General features: G+C 35.4%; 1 protein-coding gene across 1 annotated transcript in view; it reads right to left on the reverse strand.

Moving 5' to 3' along the window:
* Positions 1–8,649, reverse strand: part of LOC138333276 (myocyte-specific enhancer factor 2C-like) — a 122,720-nt gene extending 114,071 nt beyond the window's left edge. The window contains exon 1 of the mRNA XM_069281556.1: positions 8,560–8,649. The gene's annotated coding sequence lies outside the window, so the exon portion shown is untranslated. The remainder of the gene's footprint in view (positions 1–8,559) is intronic.
* Positions 8,650–16,233: the final 7,584 nt, after the last annotated feature.

The following is a 16,233-nucleotide window of genomic DNA, read 5'->3' on the forward strand; positions in this document are numbered from 1 at the left end:
TTGATCTTGCGTTCATTAATTAATCTAAAAAGGGTAACATTTTATTGGGAGGTCATGATTACAAGAATTGAAGCATACACTGCTGTACTCTGGTTATGGTTGACGAGTACAACTTGTAATATAAGAGTGTTATTGAGATATATCTTCAACAGTTCTGTCAATGTAAGATTTATTGATAATCACAGATTATATCTAAATATATACATGCAGATTTGCCTTTAATAAGAAGAACAGGAAGGGGACTAGCGGCCATCTTGGAATACCAAAAAATGTTTGCATGTTGTTCGCCATCCCCTAAAACCCCTATAGACCAATTTTCATTGAGATCGGAGGCTGAAACCTGAAAACAGAAAATGGAATACCAAAAATATTTTATGCAAAAAGCCTTTATGCACCACCCCACACCCTATAGAGTCTGTCTACAAAGTTTCATGATTATCAGCCCAGTAGTTTCTTAGAAAAGTGTCGGAAACCATTCCAGCGGAAGAAAGTGGAAGAAATAATGAACTTACATTATATATAATAATAATAATGAAAATACTGTAAGAGATATCTTCATAATTCCAATTGTTCTGAAATCAGAACGATTTTTTAAGTATTCCAGCAAAATTAAAGTAGTGTAACTTACTTACTTTTGGAGAAAATCGTCTTTTTGTGTCCCAATTTCCCTGATGCAAATTTTCACTTGGAAGGTCTTTATCACTACGGTGTTTATTCACGTTGAAAACAAGCGTTCTGACGCCCTTCGCGGGTTAAGTTCATTTTACGAATTTAAAATCAACAAAAGGAGCGGAATAATATCAAGAAACAATGCATTTTCAGCTCTAATATCGACATTAGTCGGGCACAAAACCCGATATCGGATAATAAGAATTTCCTGTAATAGTTGCAATAGGAAAATATTACAATGTCAGTAAATAAATGTTCAATTTCTTTCGTTTGATTCAATTTCTAAATTTGTTGACTTGATCCCCAACATTCCAGTGACGTCACTTTTAGTAGGAGTGAATGAAACGGCAGTCAGTCCCGCCAAACAGTGACGTCACAATCATCGGAATGACGTCGCTTATATATTTCCCACGGTAGTAAAAAGGAGTACACACTCATTCGATTTAGTGAATGCAACTTTTATTGATCATCAAAGAAGCGTTCCGCTTTAAGCGAAATCGTGTAAATAACAGACAATTTGCTTTCGTTTTGAATACCATCTTCTGTATGTATAATGAAAAAGTTACAGGATAAACAGAATGCCTGGTCACTATCTTACAATACAAGTTTTATTTTGGTGCCGACAGGGAAAACAGAGATAACTCTGCAAAACCTCCTCATCTCATCTCATCGCAAAAACGATAGCAGCATCGATATTAATTATAGCAAAATAAAAATGTCCAACGTTGGAAATATTGCAAGTACATTCATTATTTACATAAACCAGTAATTAGAATAATCATTTATTTCATCTGGACTAAATAATTTGCGAATCCCATACAACGCCTGCAAGGAGACGACCATGGCCTATCGCTAGTCACGATGCTCTCGATCGTGGTCTTATATTATGTAACTTTTCATGGGATATTAAATCTAGATATATCTGTTTTTGACAGTTAAATTTCTATGAACATGTGTAAAACAAGCAGTCTCAACTGCTATTCCGAGGCCGTAAAATGCAATCTTGATCACCTCAGCCAAAACACAGGGGCACGCAAATTATGACAGAAACGTTTACTAGTAATTTGATACGTATGTCATTTTAAAGTATTGGAGACCTTTTGATATGCACATGTATATATCATGACGTTTCAAGTGGCTGCCCGTATTATTTTTTTTGTGAAAAATGAATTATATATATTATATATATGTTATAAAATTCGGTTAGCTTTTTTATTGTCATTATTGTTATATACACTGTATGTGATTTTTAAACGAAAACACATATTTTACCTAAGAAGCCAATTATATATATAATGTAAGTATCGGTTAGCTTGTAATAATAATAATAATAGTAAGAACCTGAGCAAAAACAATATACGTCCCCCCACTTTGCTTGGGGGACATAATGAAGAAAATTGTTGAATTTGCTGTTGTCCAGTTAGCATTCATCCTCCATGTTTACATTTCATAATAATTTTAGGATAAATGTCAAAGAGATTTTGTATCTAATAAGAATAAACTATTCATTATCGCCAAAAATGGAACAGCAGCATTCCTTGATTGTTGGTACAACAATTTAGGACATAATTATGATTACGACATCAAAATAAGTGAATGGCAGTTCATGCACTCAACAACGCCAACTGCATTTGGAAATTGTTACATTATAAGTGGGGTTGCAGTGAAAATGTATAGGGATTGGATTTCGTTTTTATGTTAACCATGCTTGTGTGGAGCAATTCCTCTAAGAATATATTCTATGGGGCGCGTTATTCTTAGAGAAATTGCTCCATACAAGCATGGTTAACATAAAAACGAAATCCAATCCCTATATTTACACTCACACGACTTTTTATTAATATTTTATGCAATAAAATTGTCATTTGAAAGTGAAGTAATTATTCAATAAAAGTCGGTCAAAAGTGGGAGGAGCTAACTCAATTGAACAGCGAATGATGACGCTTCACGTAAGGTAGAATTATTCATCCGCGACAACAAAAAAGTTCAATATTTTAGAGTAAAATAAACATGACAAACAAAGTAAATTTCAGAGATAATTTTATTTAATCAGATCAGAACTTTAAATAGGTATTCAATTTTGCTAAAATTTCATATATAGCGTAATAACATAAAGTATTTGTTCACGGCCACATGTGTGAACTCGGTGACCGTTATTGTGCAGCGAGGCGAGGCTAACGCACACTTACACACTGGAGTTTTCCGAAGTTGTCAAAACACCAGTGTTCAAGTAGCTAAATTTGTTTGAGATTGTCATCTGACTTGACGATATTACATCCTTCGGAGCCATGTGATTATATAATCTACGCTTAGATCCATCGCCATCTATGGAACAACTTCACTTGTATGTATTTGTGGTGACGCGTAACTGTCAACACGTGGATTACTAGCGCTGCATGTTTTATAATACACATGATTAAATTCTCAAAGAACAAAGACAAGAGGATATGTTTATAACTGACCTCTATCAGAGGGTCTCATGCCTGTCCACCCCAAAGACTCGATCGTAGGACAAACATAGGCACAGAGGTAATGTTTACATTTGACACCCATCATTTTTAACAAAAATGAAAGCACGTCGGCCCGGTCGGGATATTTTTTTCGTTTCTTTATACAATTGTTAATTTAAAAAATTGTTTGAATCATATATATAAATATAAAACATGTATATATTGTTTAGATTTTTCCAAAATTCTATGAAAAACAATAATATACACGTAATGTTGCGTCAAAATGTAAACAAAGCCATGTGTTTCTTTTTAAAAAAAAGTAGTCCTTTTACATTGCACAGAACATTTTCATACGCAAGTTCAAAGTTCAATGTTACCATGCAGTTATAGTAAACAAAATCGGCTAGTATTAGAGTATAGTGACCAAGCCTAGCAAGTGTAAATATAAATGTATAAACCCCTCTACTCCACCCTACTTCAATCATTTCATTATTCTAAAGTTTTGAAAAAAATGCCACCCACACAATTCCTTGAACAACTACAAATAAAAAAAAAGCATGTGCTACAAAATGCCTAAGTCATTGCCATGGAAACCAAAGACCCGCTAACAACAAGTAAAGTTGTTTATAAGTACCTTATAGAGATGACAGTAGAAAAATCACTATAACAACACAGTCAGAAAAGATGCAGAACATCTACCATCAAATATATAGCCCGCATGCTACATATATAACTATACAATATCATAATTTTGTCATTTTAACCGTGTTGGTTTTATTTTGGTATGCAAATGCTAAATTTTCTTAGAATATCACTGAAAGCTGTTAAAGTAAACCTTACAATTTTAACACACTAGACTGATTCAAAATACAGTAATACCTGCCTTAAGTGATTATAGCCACCTGTGTATTAGTCCCAAGTATAAGCCAGGAACCAACTTTGTATAAAGACCACCTGTTTATAAGACCACTTTCAATTAGTCCTAAATAGCCAGGAATCACCTCTTTATAAAGCGCACCTGTTTATAAGACCACTTTCAATGAGTCCTAAATAGCCAGGAATCACCTCTTTATAAAGACCACCTGTTTATAAGACCACTTTCAATGAGTCCTAAATAGCCAGGAATCACCTCTTTAGAAAGACCATCTGTTTATAAGACCACTTTCAATGAGTCCAAAATAGCCAGGAATCACCTCTTTATAAAGACCACCTGTTTATAAGACCACTTTCAATGAGTCCTAAATAGCCAGGAATCACCTCTTTATAAAGACCACCTGTTTATAAGACCACTTTCAATGAGTCCTAAATAGCCAGGAATCACCTCTTTATAAAGACCATCTGTTTATAAGACCACTTTCAATGAGTCCTAAATAGCCAAGAATTACCTCTTTATAAAGACCACCTGTTTATAAGACGACTTTCAATGAGTCCTAAATAGCCAGGAATCACCTCTTTATAAAGACCACCTGTTTATAAGACCACTTTCAATGAGTCCTAAATAGCCAGGAATCACCTCTTTATAAAGACCACCTGTTTATAAGACCACTTTCAATGAGTCCTAAATAGCCAGGAATCACCTCTTTATAAAGACCACCTGTTTATAAGACCACTTTCAATGAGTCCTAAATAGCCAGGAATCACCTCTTTATAAAGACCACCTGTTTATAAGACCACTTTCAATGAGTTCTAAATAGCCAGGAATTACCTCTTTATAAAGACCACCTGTTTATAAGACCACTTTCAATGAGTACCTCTTATACCGTTATAGCCATGGAATGCAGGAATACCTCTTTATAAAGACCATCTGTTTATAAGACCACTTTCAATGAGTCCTAAATAGCCAGGAATCACCTCTTTATAAAGACCACCTGTTTATAAGACCACTTTCAATGAGTCCTAAATAGCCAGGAATCACCTCTTTATAAAGACCACCTGTTTATAAGACCACTTTCAATGAGTCCTAAATAGCCAGGAATCACCTCTTTATAAAGACCACCTGTTTATAAGACCACTTTCAATGAGTCCTAAATAGCCAGGAATCACCTCTTTATAAAGACCATCTGTTTATAAGACCACTTTCAATGAGTCCTAAATAGCCAGGAATCACCTCTTTATAAAGACCACCTGTTTATAAGACCACTTTCAATGAGTCCTAAATTAGCCAGGAATCACCTCTTTATAAAGACCACCTGTTTATAAGACCACTTTCAATGAGTCCTAAATAGCCAGGAATCACCTCTTTATAAAGACCATCTGTTTATAAGACCACTTTCAATGAGTCCTAAATAGCAAGGAATCACCTCTTTAGAAAGACCATATGTTTATAAGACCACTTTCAATGAGTCCTAAATAGCCAGGAATCACCTCTTTAGAAAGACCATCTGTTTATAAGACCACTTTCAATGAGTCCTAAATAGCCAGGAATCACCTCTTTATAAAGACCACCTGTTTATAAGACCACTTTCAATGAGTCCTAAATAGCCAGGAACCAACTTTGTATAAAGACCACCTGTTTATAAGACCACTTTCAATGAGTCCTAAATAGCCAGGAATCACCTCTTTATAAAGACCACCTGTTTATAAGACCACTTTCAATGAGTCCTAAATAGCCAGGAATCACCTCTTTATAAAGACCATCTGTTTATAAGACCACTTTCAATGAGTCCTAAATAGCAAGGAACCACCTCTTTATAAAGACCACCTGCCTAAGAGGCCGCTTTCATTGGGTTCTTGGAAATTGGACATAGTTTGACCTTTGTGTATAGATTGTATTTGTTTGTCACTGGAGTGGTCTTTATAGACAAGTTTGACGATACCATGTCAAAACTTGTTAGCACATCTTAATGCCTTTCCTAATTCCCTGTGTAGCAGCAGTTCTTAGTCATTCAATTCTAAATTCTTCGTTGTCATTGGTGCATGAATCGTCATGTTTCTGTGGTGTACTAGAGCTAACATCTTCAGTCTAACAGTTTTGGCATGTTTTGTATCTTTATTTTAACCATATATCAACGCGGCCCCCTCCTGTGATTGTCACGTTGTCAGTCCCGCTCTATGATGTTTGTTTTAAGTTCTAATTTATGATCGTTCTTGTCATGCTAGTTCCAGCCATGTGTCACTACCTAGGCTATATCATAAGACATCATGTGTAGTGTAGATCTGCTACTTGCGGTATAGCCACACTCTTGCCCACACGTAATATGCAACACATATCAACCTCTCAGATGAAGTTCTTGGGATTCCCCTGATTAAAACAACACCATGACATCATGGAAACTGCATAAAGCATATCATTATCTTTTATGTAACTAATCAAAATTAGAATATGTTTTTATTTCATCTCTCCTGATTGTGCAGTTGAAAAGTAAGGTTTTGAAGTTTATATTATATTCAATAAACTTGGACCCTTCTGCACCTCTGTAAGATAGGGAATATGGGCAATGCACATTCCATCAATGTCATTTGTGTAAGTCATGTATTTTAACAGTCATCTTCTATATCGATAAGCCCCATTCTAAATGTTTAATACTGCTGAACTGATGCCCTTAAACCCTACAAAATGCTCTTGAATGTTCAAATATGCAATTTTGAGAAAAGAATATTTCAGATTCTATTGAACAAAGCGATATATAAAATTCCACAAATTTTCTTTCTTTAACTTTTAGTACGTTTTTTCACTTTAATCCTGTAATAAAATCTATGTATAATGACAATATATTTTCTGATGGTTTATCTCAATACTGGGATCTAACAAAAATAATACTGATAGCTAAGATGACTTCAATGGAAAATTATTTGTTTTCATTTTATACGATCTTGAAAAAGAATAACCAATATTTTCCTGTTGAGTAATCAATCCAATGGTCACTAAGAAGGAAAAGGAGCAAACAACCTTAAAATGTACATAGGCTAAAAACAGTGGACATTGTACGATTAACACGAAAACCCCACATCGTACATATCACTCAACTACACCATACATATATGTATGAACGTCAAATCGCTCAAGTCCAATGGAATAAATAGGGTCAGCTGACCTTATTACATCAAGAGGTTAAGGTCATACTGTTCAAGCATCCAGAAATGTGTTTCTACTTTTTAACCACTGGTATTTATAGCACAGAGTGCCATTAATAGATGACAGTGATGGTTAGAGATAGATGATGGATACCTGAATACAGGTACACATGTCTGACCCACATACAGAAAATGACCATCAACCTGTCATCACACATTCCTACAAACAACTCCCGCAAGTATAATAACATTCTCCTTTTTTATGTTGACCAGAGAGTTCAGAAAGTTCAGGAGCACATGAATATTATACATTACGGTAATTATAAAATAAGATTATTAGAAATGTGAAAAGTTGGAATTTACTTTTTTCACTTTTGATTAAATCTCATGGACAATGATCAACAAGATTAAGTAAAATACAAAAATTTTGAGATCCCAAAACTACATAGGTGAAGTATGATTTATCATTGATTATAGTCCAAACTTCCGGTGATTGTGACGTCATATTTTTACATGGTTTTTCAATGTCATAAACAGCAGAAGGTGGGACAAATCGACAGTAAATTGTTCTTTATTCACATGGTTTTGTGATCTCAAAATCTCTGTATATATATTAACGTAACTTGAATAATCAAATATACAATAACTTGCTATTCTAAATCCACTAATGATTTCATAGGAAGAAATTGGACTATGGAATTTATCCAGTTAAGTAATCCCCCCACCTCCATACTAGCATTAGTGACGAATGGGGAGAAGTCTTAAGATCAGCCAGAGGTTGAGGTGATCAAGGTTAAGTTAATGCAAAGGAGCAGAAATACTATCTCAACTCCCGAAAGACAGAGGCTTTAATTAATCAAAAAAGAATAGGCTATATGAATGATCAATATCAAAGATTCAATCTTTTGATAAATCCTGTTATTCCAGATTCAAATACAATAATTGTCGATTAAAGTTAAAATCACACTTTTATTTATCCATTCTAGTTAAATTCTTAGCAAGAGGTCATATGCATATTTGTCTTACTGTATTCGACCTAATAAGCACCCATGTCTCTATATTTAGCGTCACTCGATATTTTTTGAGGCATCAGTTTCAATTGCACTGGCATAAATAAAGACCAAAACTACACAATTCTGCATAGATTTGCAATAATTTCGTCTTATTGGCGCCTTTTCATTTTTTTCAATTTTTTTAATGTCCTGGTACTTTTTTTTCTTGTAACCTTCAACACATTGCAAGTGTCCTTGTATATAATGGTAACTCGGACAGTGCTCTATGTATAATGCCCTCTGGTGGTCTACATATTTTTTTCTTCTCCACTGACTCAAGTCTATGTGCTGAATTTAAGTTAAATACATTTGGTAATTTGCTTATGAAATTTTCTTCATGAAATTAAAATTACGTAACTTAAAATTGTACTTACCTGACTGTAAGTATACACAAACTGGCATGTATGATATGGTCTGTAAGAGCAAATGATCATGCAAGGTCACTTGAAAGGTCGCCAAGGAATCTACAAAAAATTAAACAAAATATTAAATTTAGATATTTAAATATAGATTTTTGGAAATAGGAGTTCATACTAAAGAAAAAATGGGAAAAAAAACATATGTCAGTGTGCTTGTTTTTGAGCAATTGGATTTTTATGGGAATTTTGCCGTTTTGACCATATACACGAGAGATTAAAGCCATCATTTCCTAATGAGATGTTTGATATGAATGGAAGTTTGAAGAATATATTTTCCTGTAGTCTTCTTTAAAAACATACACCAGCTATGACTCCTATTATTCCTCAGAATAACGACATATGCTACCCCTACCCCTAAATTTTGAGCTACAAAATACACCATTGTCAGCCCTTTTGCTATATTCAACCCTTTATAGAAAAAGTTCTGGTATAAACTTTTGGAAAAAATTTGGAAAAAGTTTGCTCTTTCTGAATCAGGCATAAAAATGGGGGGTCCATGTGCTTATGTTTTTGGCCCATTTAAATATTTGTTATTTTCAGTATTTTAGAGTAAAAAATAAAAGTGCTCAAATTGCCATTAAATGTTAAAATAAAGTGACAAAATTGTATAATTTCACACATTAATGCTTAATATTTTAATAATCACAGCCCTAATAAAGATTTAAAGCAAAAACATAAAAAAGATACAGCTAAAAATACTCGCACAGTGATTATTTAAGTAAAAACAAATTAAGCAAAAAATGATAAAACTTTGCCTCTATGCAAAATGAAATTTTGAAATGAAAAGGCATGGGCTTTAACGGTCATCTGACTATTAGTACAATACAACATAGTCGTTTAAAGATTTTAGCCTATTTGACCCTTGTGACCTTCATTGAAGATCAAAGTTATTCATTTGAATAAACTTGGTAGCCCTTCATCCCAGCATGTCAAAGGCCCAATATCAGGTCTCTAGGCCTTTTAATTATTCACAAGAAGTTAAATATTTTAGCCATTTTGACCCCTGTAATCTTGAATGAAGTTTAAGATCCTTCATTTGAATAAACTTGGTAACCCTTCATCCCAGCATGCTGCAGGCCCAATATGATGTATCCTGTGCCTTTTGGTTCTTGAGAAGTCGTTTAAAGATTTTAGCCTATTTGACCCCTGTGACCTTGAATGAAGGTCAAGGTCATTATTTGAACAAACTTGGTAGCCCTTCATCCAAGCATGCTGCAGGCCAAATATGAGTATCCTGGGCCTTTCGGTTCTTGAGAAGAAGTCATTTAAAGGTCTTAGCATATTTGACCCCTGTGACTTTTAATGAAAGTCAAAGTCATTCATTTGAACAAACTTGATAGCCCTTCATCACAGCATGCTACTTGCCCGATATCAGTACCCTGGGCCTTCTGGTTCTTGAGAAGAAGTCGTTTAAAGATTTAAACCTTTTTGTCCCCCGTGACATTGAATGAAGATTAAGGTCATTTATTTGTACAAACTTGATAGCCCTTCATCAAAGCATGTCACAAGCCAAATATCATGTCTCTATAAAGGCCTCTTAGTTATTGACAAGAAGTTGTTTAAAAGATTTTCACCTATTTGAACCCTGTGACCTTGAATGAAAGTCAAGGTCATTCATTTGAACAAACTTGGTAGCCCTTCATTCCAGCATGCTACATGCCCAATATAAACCCTGGGCCTTCTGGGTATTGATACCCTGGGCCTTCTGGGTATTGATAAGAAGTTGTTAAAAGATTTTAGCCTATTTGACCCCCATGACCCTGAATAAAGGTCAAGGTCATTCATTTGAAAAAACTTGATAGCCCTTCATCCAAGCATGTCACAAGCCCAATATAAGGTCTCCAGGCTTCATAGTTATTGACAAGAAGTTGTTTAAAGGATTTAGCCTATTTGACCCCTGTAACCTTGAATGAAGGTCAAAGTCATTCATTTGACCAAACTTGGTAGCCCTTCATCATAGCATGCTACAGGCCAAATATCAGTATGACGGCGCACGCGACGGACGGTACATGATGACAATAGGTCATCCTGACCCTTTGGGTCAGATGACCTAAAAACTTGACATATACAGCTAGAATAACATCCCCTACTAACATCCAGGTATGTGTCAAAGCCGTGTTTGATCGGAATAATTTTTGACATGACATAATCGATGGTTGGTCGTACCTGATTTGGTTTCCCACACCTTTATAGAGGAACCTTGCAGTAGAGGAAATGTCAGTCAGAAGGTGATATCTTTTCCACTACAACAGTAGCTATCCTATGTCTAGCCTGATATCTGATATTTGAACCCTGTGACCTTGAATGAAAGTCAAGGTCATTCATTTGAACAAACTTGGTAGCCCTTCATTCCAGCATGCTACATGCCCAATATCAGTACCCTGGGCCTTCTGGGTATTGATAAGAAGTTGTTAAAATTTTTTAGCCTATTTGACCCCCATGACCCTGAAAAAAGATCAAGGTCATTCATTTGAAAAAACTTGATAGCCCTTCATCCAAGCATGTCACAAGCCAAATATCAGGTCTCCAGGCTTCTTAGTTATTGACAAGAAGTTGTTTAAAGGATTTTAGCCTATTTGACCCCTGTGACTTTGAATGAAGGTCAAGGTCATTCATTTAAACAAACTTAGTAGCCCTTTATCACAGCATGCTACAGGCTCAATATCAGTACCCTGGGCCTTCTGGGTTTTGAGAAGAAGTTGTTTAAAGACTTTTGCTTTTTTGACCCCTGTGACCTTGAATGAAGGTCAAGGTCATTCATTTGAATAAACTTGGTAGCCCTTCATCATAGCATGCTACAGGCCAAATATCAGTATCCTGGGCCTTCTGGCTCTTGAGAAGAAGTTGTTTAAATATTTTAGCCTTTTTGACCCCTGTGATCTTGAATGAATGTCAAGGTCATTCATTTGAACAAACTTAGTAGCCCTTCATCCAAGCATGTCACAAGCCCAATATCAGGTCTCCAGGCTTCTTAGTTATTGACAAGAAGTTGTCTAAAGGATTTTAGCCTATTTGACCCCTGTAACCTTGAATGAAGGTCAAGGTCATTCATTTGAACAAACTTGGTAGCCCTTCATCATAGCATGCTACAGGCCAAATATCAGTACCCTGGGCCTTCTGGTGTTTGAGAAGAAGTTGTTTGAAGATTTTAGCCTATTTGACCCCTGTGACCTTGAATGAAGGTCAAGGTCATTCATTTGAACAAACTTGGTAGCCCGTCATCCCAGCATGCTACAGGCCAAATATCAGTACCCTGGCCCTTTCGGTTATTGAGAAGAATTTGTTTGAATGAAAAGTTAATGCAGGGCCGACAGCGCACGGCGACGGACGGTGCATGATGACAATAGGTCATCCTAACCCTTCGGGTCAGATGACCTAAAAATTCGACATCTACAGCTAGAATAACATCCCCTACTAACATCCAGGTATGTGTCAAAGCCGTGTTTGATTGGAATAATTTTTGACATGATATAATCGATGGTTGGTTTTACCTGATTTGGTTTCCCACACCTTTATAGAGGGACCTTGCAGTAGCGGAAAAGTCAGTCAGAAGGTGATATCTTTTCCACTACAACAGTAGCTATCCTATGTCTAGCCTGATATCTCAGTGTGTGTATTTGCCATCCCCATGAAATGGGCTATTTCGGTGAACTTAAGGGGGCCCAATCTATAGGCAACTTATCACTTTTTGTGTCACAAACCCTCTAAGGTAATTGTAGATGTATTAAGGAACAAGGCTGTTAAAGAATTATAATTATCCATCATGTCCTTGACCCATAGAAATAGCTGTCATCAGAATGGATGTGTCTGTGGCTGATTAAACACCTTACCAGGTGACAGAACAGGTTTTGTACTTTCAGCAACTAATTACCAACTGCCTTGAACTTTTAATCATTCACTTCAAAACTGAAAATTACGAAAACAAATTTTTCGAACTTAAAACAAGAAAATAACGACTTGACAAGTGATTTTTATTTCTAAGCTGTGGAGGTTTGTTACAGCAGCTTTATAACAATTAGTATCAGTGCTACTGTTTACTATGTAGCCTTAAAATGCTGCCAATGGGAAACTCATCACACTAGCAACAGATAAAATGATTTCTACACAGTCAGTGTTAATTCTGTAGTGTTATTTATGTGGTGTGTGAATGGACTAGGAATTCCCCTGGTGTCTATATACAATCCTAGCTCAAATACTACAATAGATTGGCCCAAAATAAATCTTCCTAATATACCTGTATATATTTATATCAACAACCTTACTATATCTCTCTCGGCGGCTAAATATAGGAGGGACAACGCTACTGTACACATTAACACCGCCTCACTATATAACACAACAACTCAGCATTTCATTAAATACACCTCCATACCAATTCATAATTACATGGCTTCTGAAGTGCTTCCTTTTGCATATAGGATTATTCCACCGATGAGAGTTCAACAGATCAAAGAGATCTACTATGCTATGTCTGATTGTACACATATACCGACTCCAGTGGTACTTAATTTGTTTGTGCTGATGCTGACAGGTAAGAATACAATACCTTGAAGAATGGAATGAACTAATCACTCTCCAAAGTTATGGCCAGATCAATTCTTACCTGAAGCTCTCATCGTATCATTTGTTTTCAGAAATAAAATAGCATGATTTCGGTAAATAAAAAGCACAAGGTACCCTTATTTCTCTCAGTCATAATTTAGTTCAATCGCACATCTTAATTCATTAAAACTATATAATTATGTAGTCTCTTTATATCAACGCTTAAATTGAAATAAAGAAATTAACAATAAAATAGACTACAATGTTAATTATCTATTTGATTATTTTTTTTTTTTTTGTCCTATTGACAGCGATGGTATTAGTTCAGTATATGCCAGGTTTTGGTATTGAAGAAACAAATCTGAGTTCCCAAAGAAAAACTATCTACCTTCAGCTCGTAGCTAAAAAGTGCACTACACAAGTCACAAATTGCAACCAGAGATAAAGAGCTATGAGAAGTGAAATATGTCAGATACCTTAGATACCTAACTCCTCGACTATACTGTGGGGGAATAGTCGAAGATAGTCAGTCACATTAACCACTTAGCCTATGCAAGGTTGAGATGGAGGGATGGTAGAATATCCAATACCTTAATAACTCAATCTAGAGGTAAATTAAGGCTTAAAACAGAATATTTATCACCTTAACATTAAGGCTATAGCAGCCCACAAGATGGAGAGATAGTGGTAGGAATAAGATACACTAATATAAAAAGAGGTATATGGTAATCAATTTGTTGCTCTCGACCCGAGATCTTATGTCTTTTTACTTTTTTATGAAGCAGAATTATAAGTTTACTTTTTCAAAGTACTGTTAACCAAATTCCTTTTGCATGCAAATTACTTTCACAACTTTTTCAAAGTAAATTTGCGAGAGTTTATCTCCGTAAATGTTTAGGCCAAACTTACACTTTCTGTTTATTCCATTTGATTTTTAAATCTGCAAAAATTTATCTCTGGGAACTTGTTTTGACACAGAAATCATAAAATTTAGTAGCTGGGAATGAAGGTTGGTGTCTCTGAAATTGACCAATAAATACCAGGTGGTTAATTTAACATGTAGCCATTAACAAGAGATCCCAGAGGGATCTTGGCGCCTACCAAAGAAAGATCTATGTCTGACAATGGAAAGAGGGATCTTTTCCCTGCTTTTCAAACTTTTTCAAACACATGACATATAAAATTTGAGACAGATCGCTATAGTACTTTCTAAGAAATAGTGGTAACAAACTTCAACAATGAAATCTAAGATGGCGGCCGGTTGGCCATCTTGTTTACCGATCAGTCCCGAAAGGCATTATGCATCAGTCCTAAAAGGTACTATGCACAACTAGGGTACAAGCGGAACCTACACATAAAATTTGAGAAAGATCCCTTGAGTACTTTCTGAGAAATAGCGGTAACAAACTTTAACAATCAAAATCCAATATGGCCGTCGGTTGGCCATCTTGTTTACCGATCGGTCCCAATTAACAATATGCACAACTAGGGTCCTTGGGGAACCTTCATATGAAATTTGTAAACGATACCTTAAGTACTTTTTGAGAAATAGCGGTAACAAACTTTAACTATCAAAATCCAAGCCATCTTGTTGACCGATCGGTTCCAAAATGCAATATGCACAACTAGGGCCCTAGGGAAACCTATATATGAAATTTGAGAAAGATCCCTTCAGTACTTTTTGAGTAATAGCGGTAACAAACTTTAACTGTCAAAATCCAAGATGGCCACCTGTCGGCCATCTTGTTCACCGATCGGTCCCAAAATGTAATATGCACAACTAGGGTCCTAGGGGAACCTGTATATGAAATTTGAGAAAGATCCCTTCAGCACTTTTTGAGAAATAGCGGTAACAAACTTTAACTATCAAAATCCAAGATGGCCACCTGTCGGCCATCTTGTTGACCCGATCGGTCCCGAAATGCAATATGCACAACTAGGGCCCTAGGGAAACCTGTACATAAAATTTGAGAAAGATCCCTTCAGCACTTTTTGAGAAATAGCGGTAACAAACTTTAACTATCAAAATCCAAGATGGCTGCCTGTCGGCCATTGTTGACCGATCAGTCCCAAAATGCAATATGCACAACTAGGCCTAGGGAACTAGAGTCCTAGGGAAATAGCAGAATTTTAAGTTTACTTTTTCAAAGTACTGTTAACCAAATTCCTTTTGCATGCAGATTACTTTCACGACTTTTTCAAAGTAAATTTGCGAGAGTTTATCTCCGTAAATGTTTAGGCCAAACTTACACTTTCTGTTTATTCCATTTAATTTTTAAATCTGCAAAAATTTATCTTTGGGAACTTGTTTTGACACAGAAATCATAAAATTGAGTAGCTGGGAATGAAGGTTGGTGTCTCTGAGAAATTGACCAATAAATACCAGGCGGTTAATTAACATGTACCTTAAAAATCTGAGAAAATGTTGTAAACATACACAATGCAAAGTGTTTGATTGGCAGCTGGTGAACCATCAATTCTATTACTATAGTTCTTTTCCTCAGAGTTTGAATCCTAACTGGGAAACTGCCATTGTCTCAGAAAAAATATTTCTGCCCCCACCAGATTCAGCCAATCCTTAGATGACCACAGCTGTTATTAAGGTATAGACACAAAATAAAGATAAAACGTACCAAAATTTGTGAAAAGGGACTATTAATATCAAATTAACATGAAGTTTTCTATCCCAAGATAGCCTGTATACAAAATTTCACAACCTAAATTAGAAATAGAGAGCTCCCTAAACAAATTTACTGTGGACATCACATATGCCTGCACATTAATTACCACAAGTGGGGATACCGAGATTAGCCAGAATCTTACAAATGGGCTTGCTTTTAACACAAAATACATATGTCACATGCAGGGATACAAGTTTTATAACATTCGTTAGGACGTGTATATGACATTGAGTGACATTTGACCTTTTTTATTCTAATAAAAAAAAAAAAAAAAAAAAAAAAAATTAGTGTTGAGTTTTATTGGCCCAAAGAAACTTGAAAAAAAAATCAATGAAATTTTTTGAAATGGTAACCTTAATTTTTTTCTTTCTGATATAGAAAATCACAATTCAAGGATGACAATGAA

Source organism: Argopecten irradians, chromosome 10, assembly GCF_041381155.1.
Source record: "Argopecten irradians isolate NY chromosome 10, Ai_NY, whole genome shotgun sequence".
Classification (NCBI taxonomy): domain Eukaryota; kingdom Metazoa; phylum Mollusca; class Bivalvia; order Pectinida; family Pectinidae; genus Argopecten; species Argopecten irradians.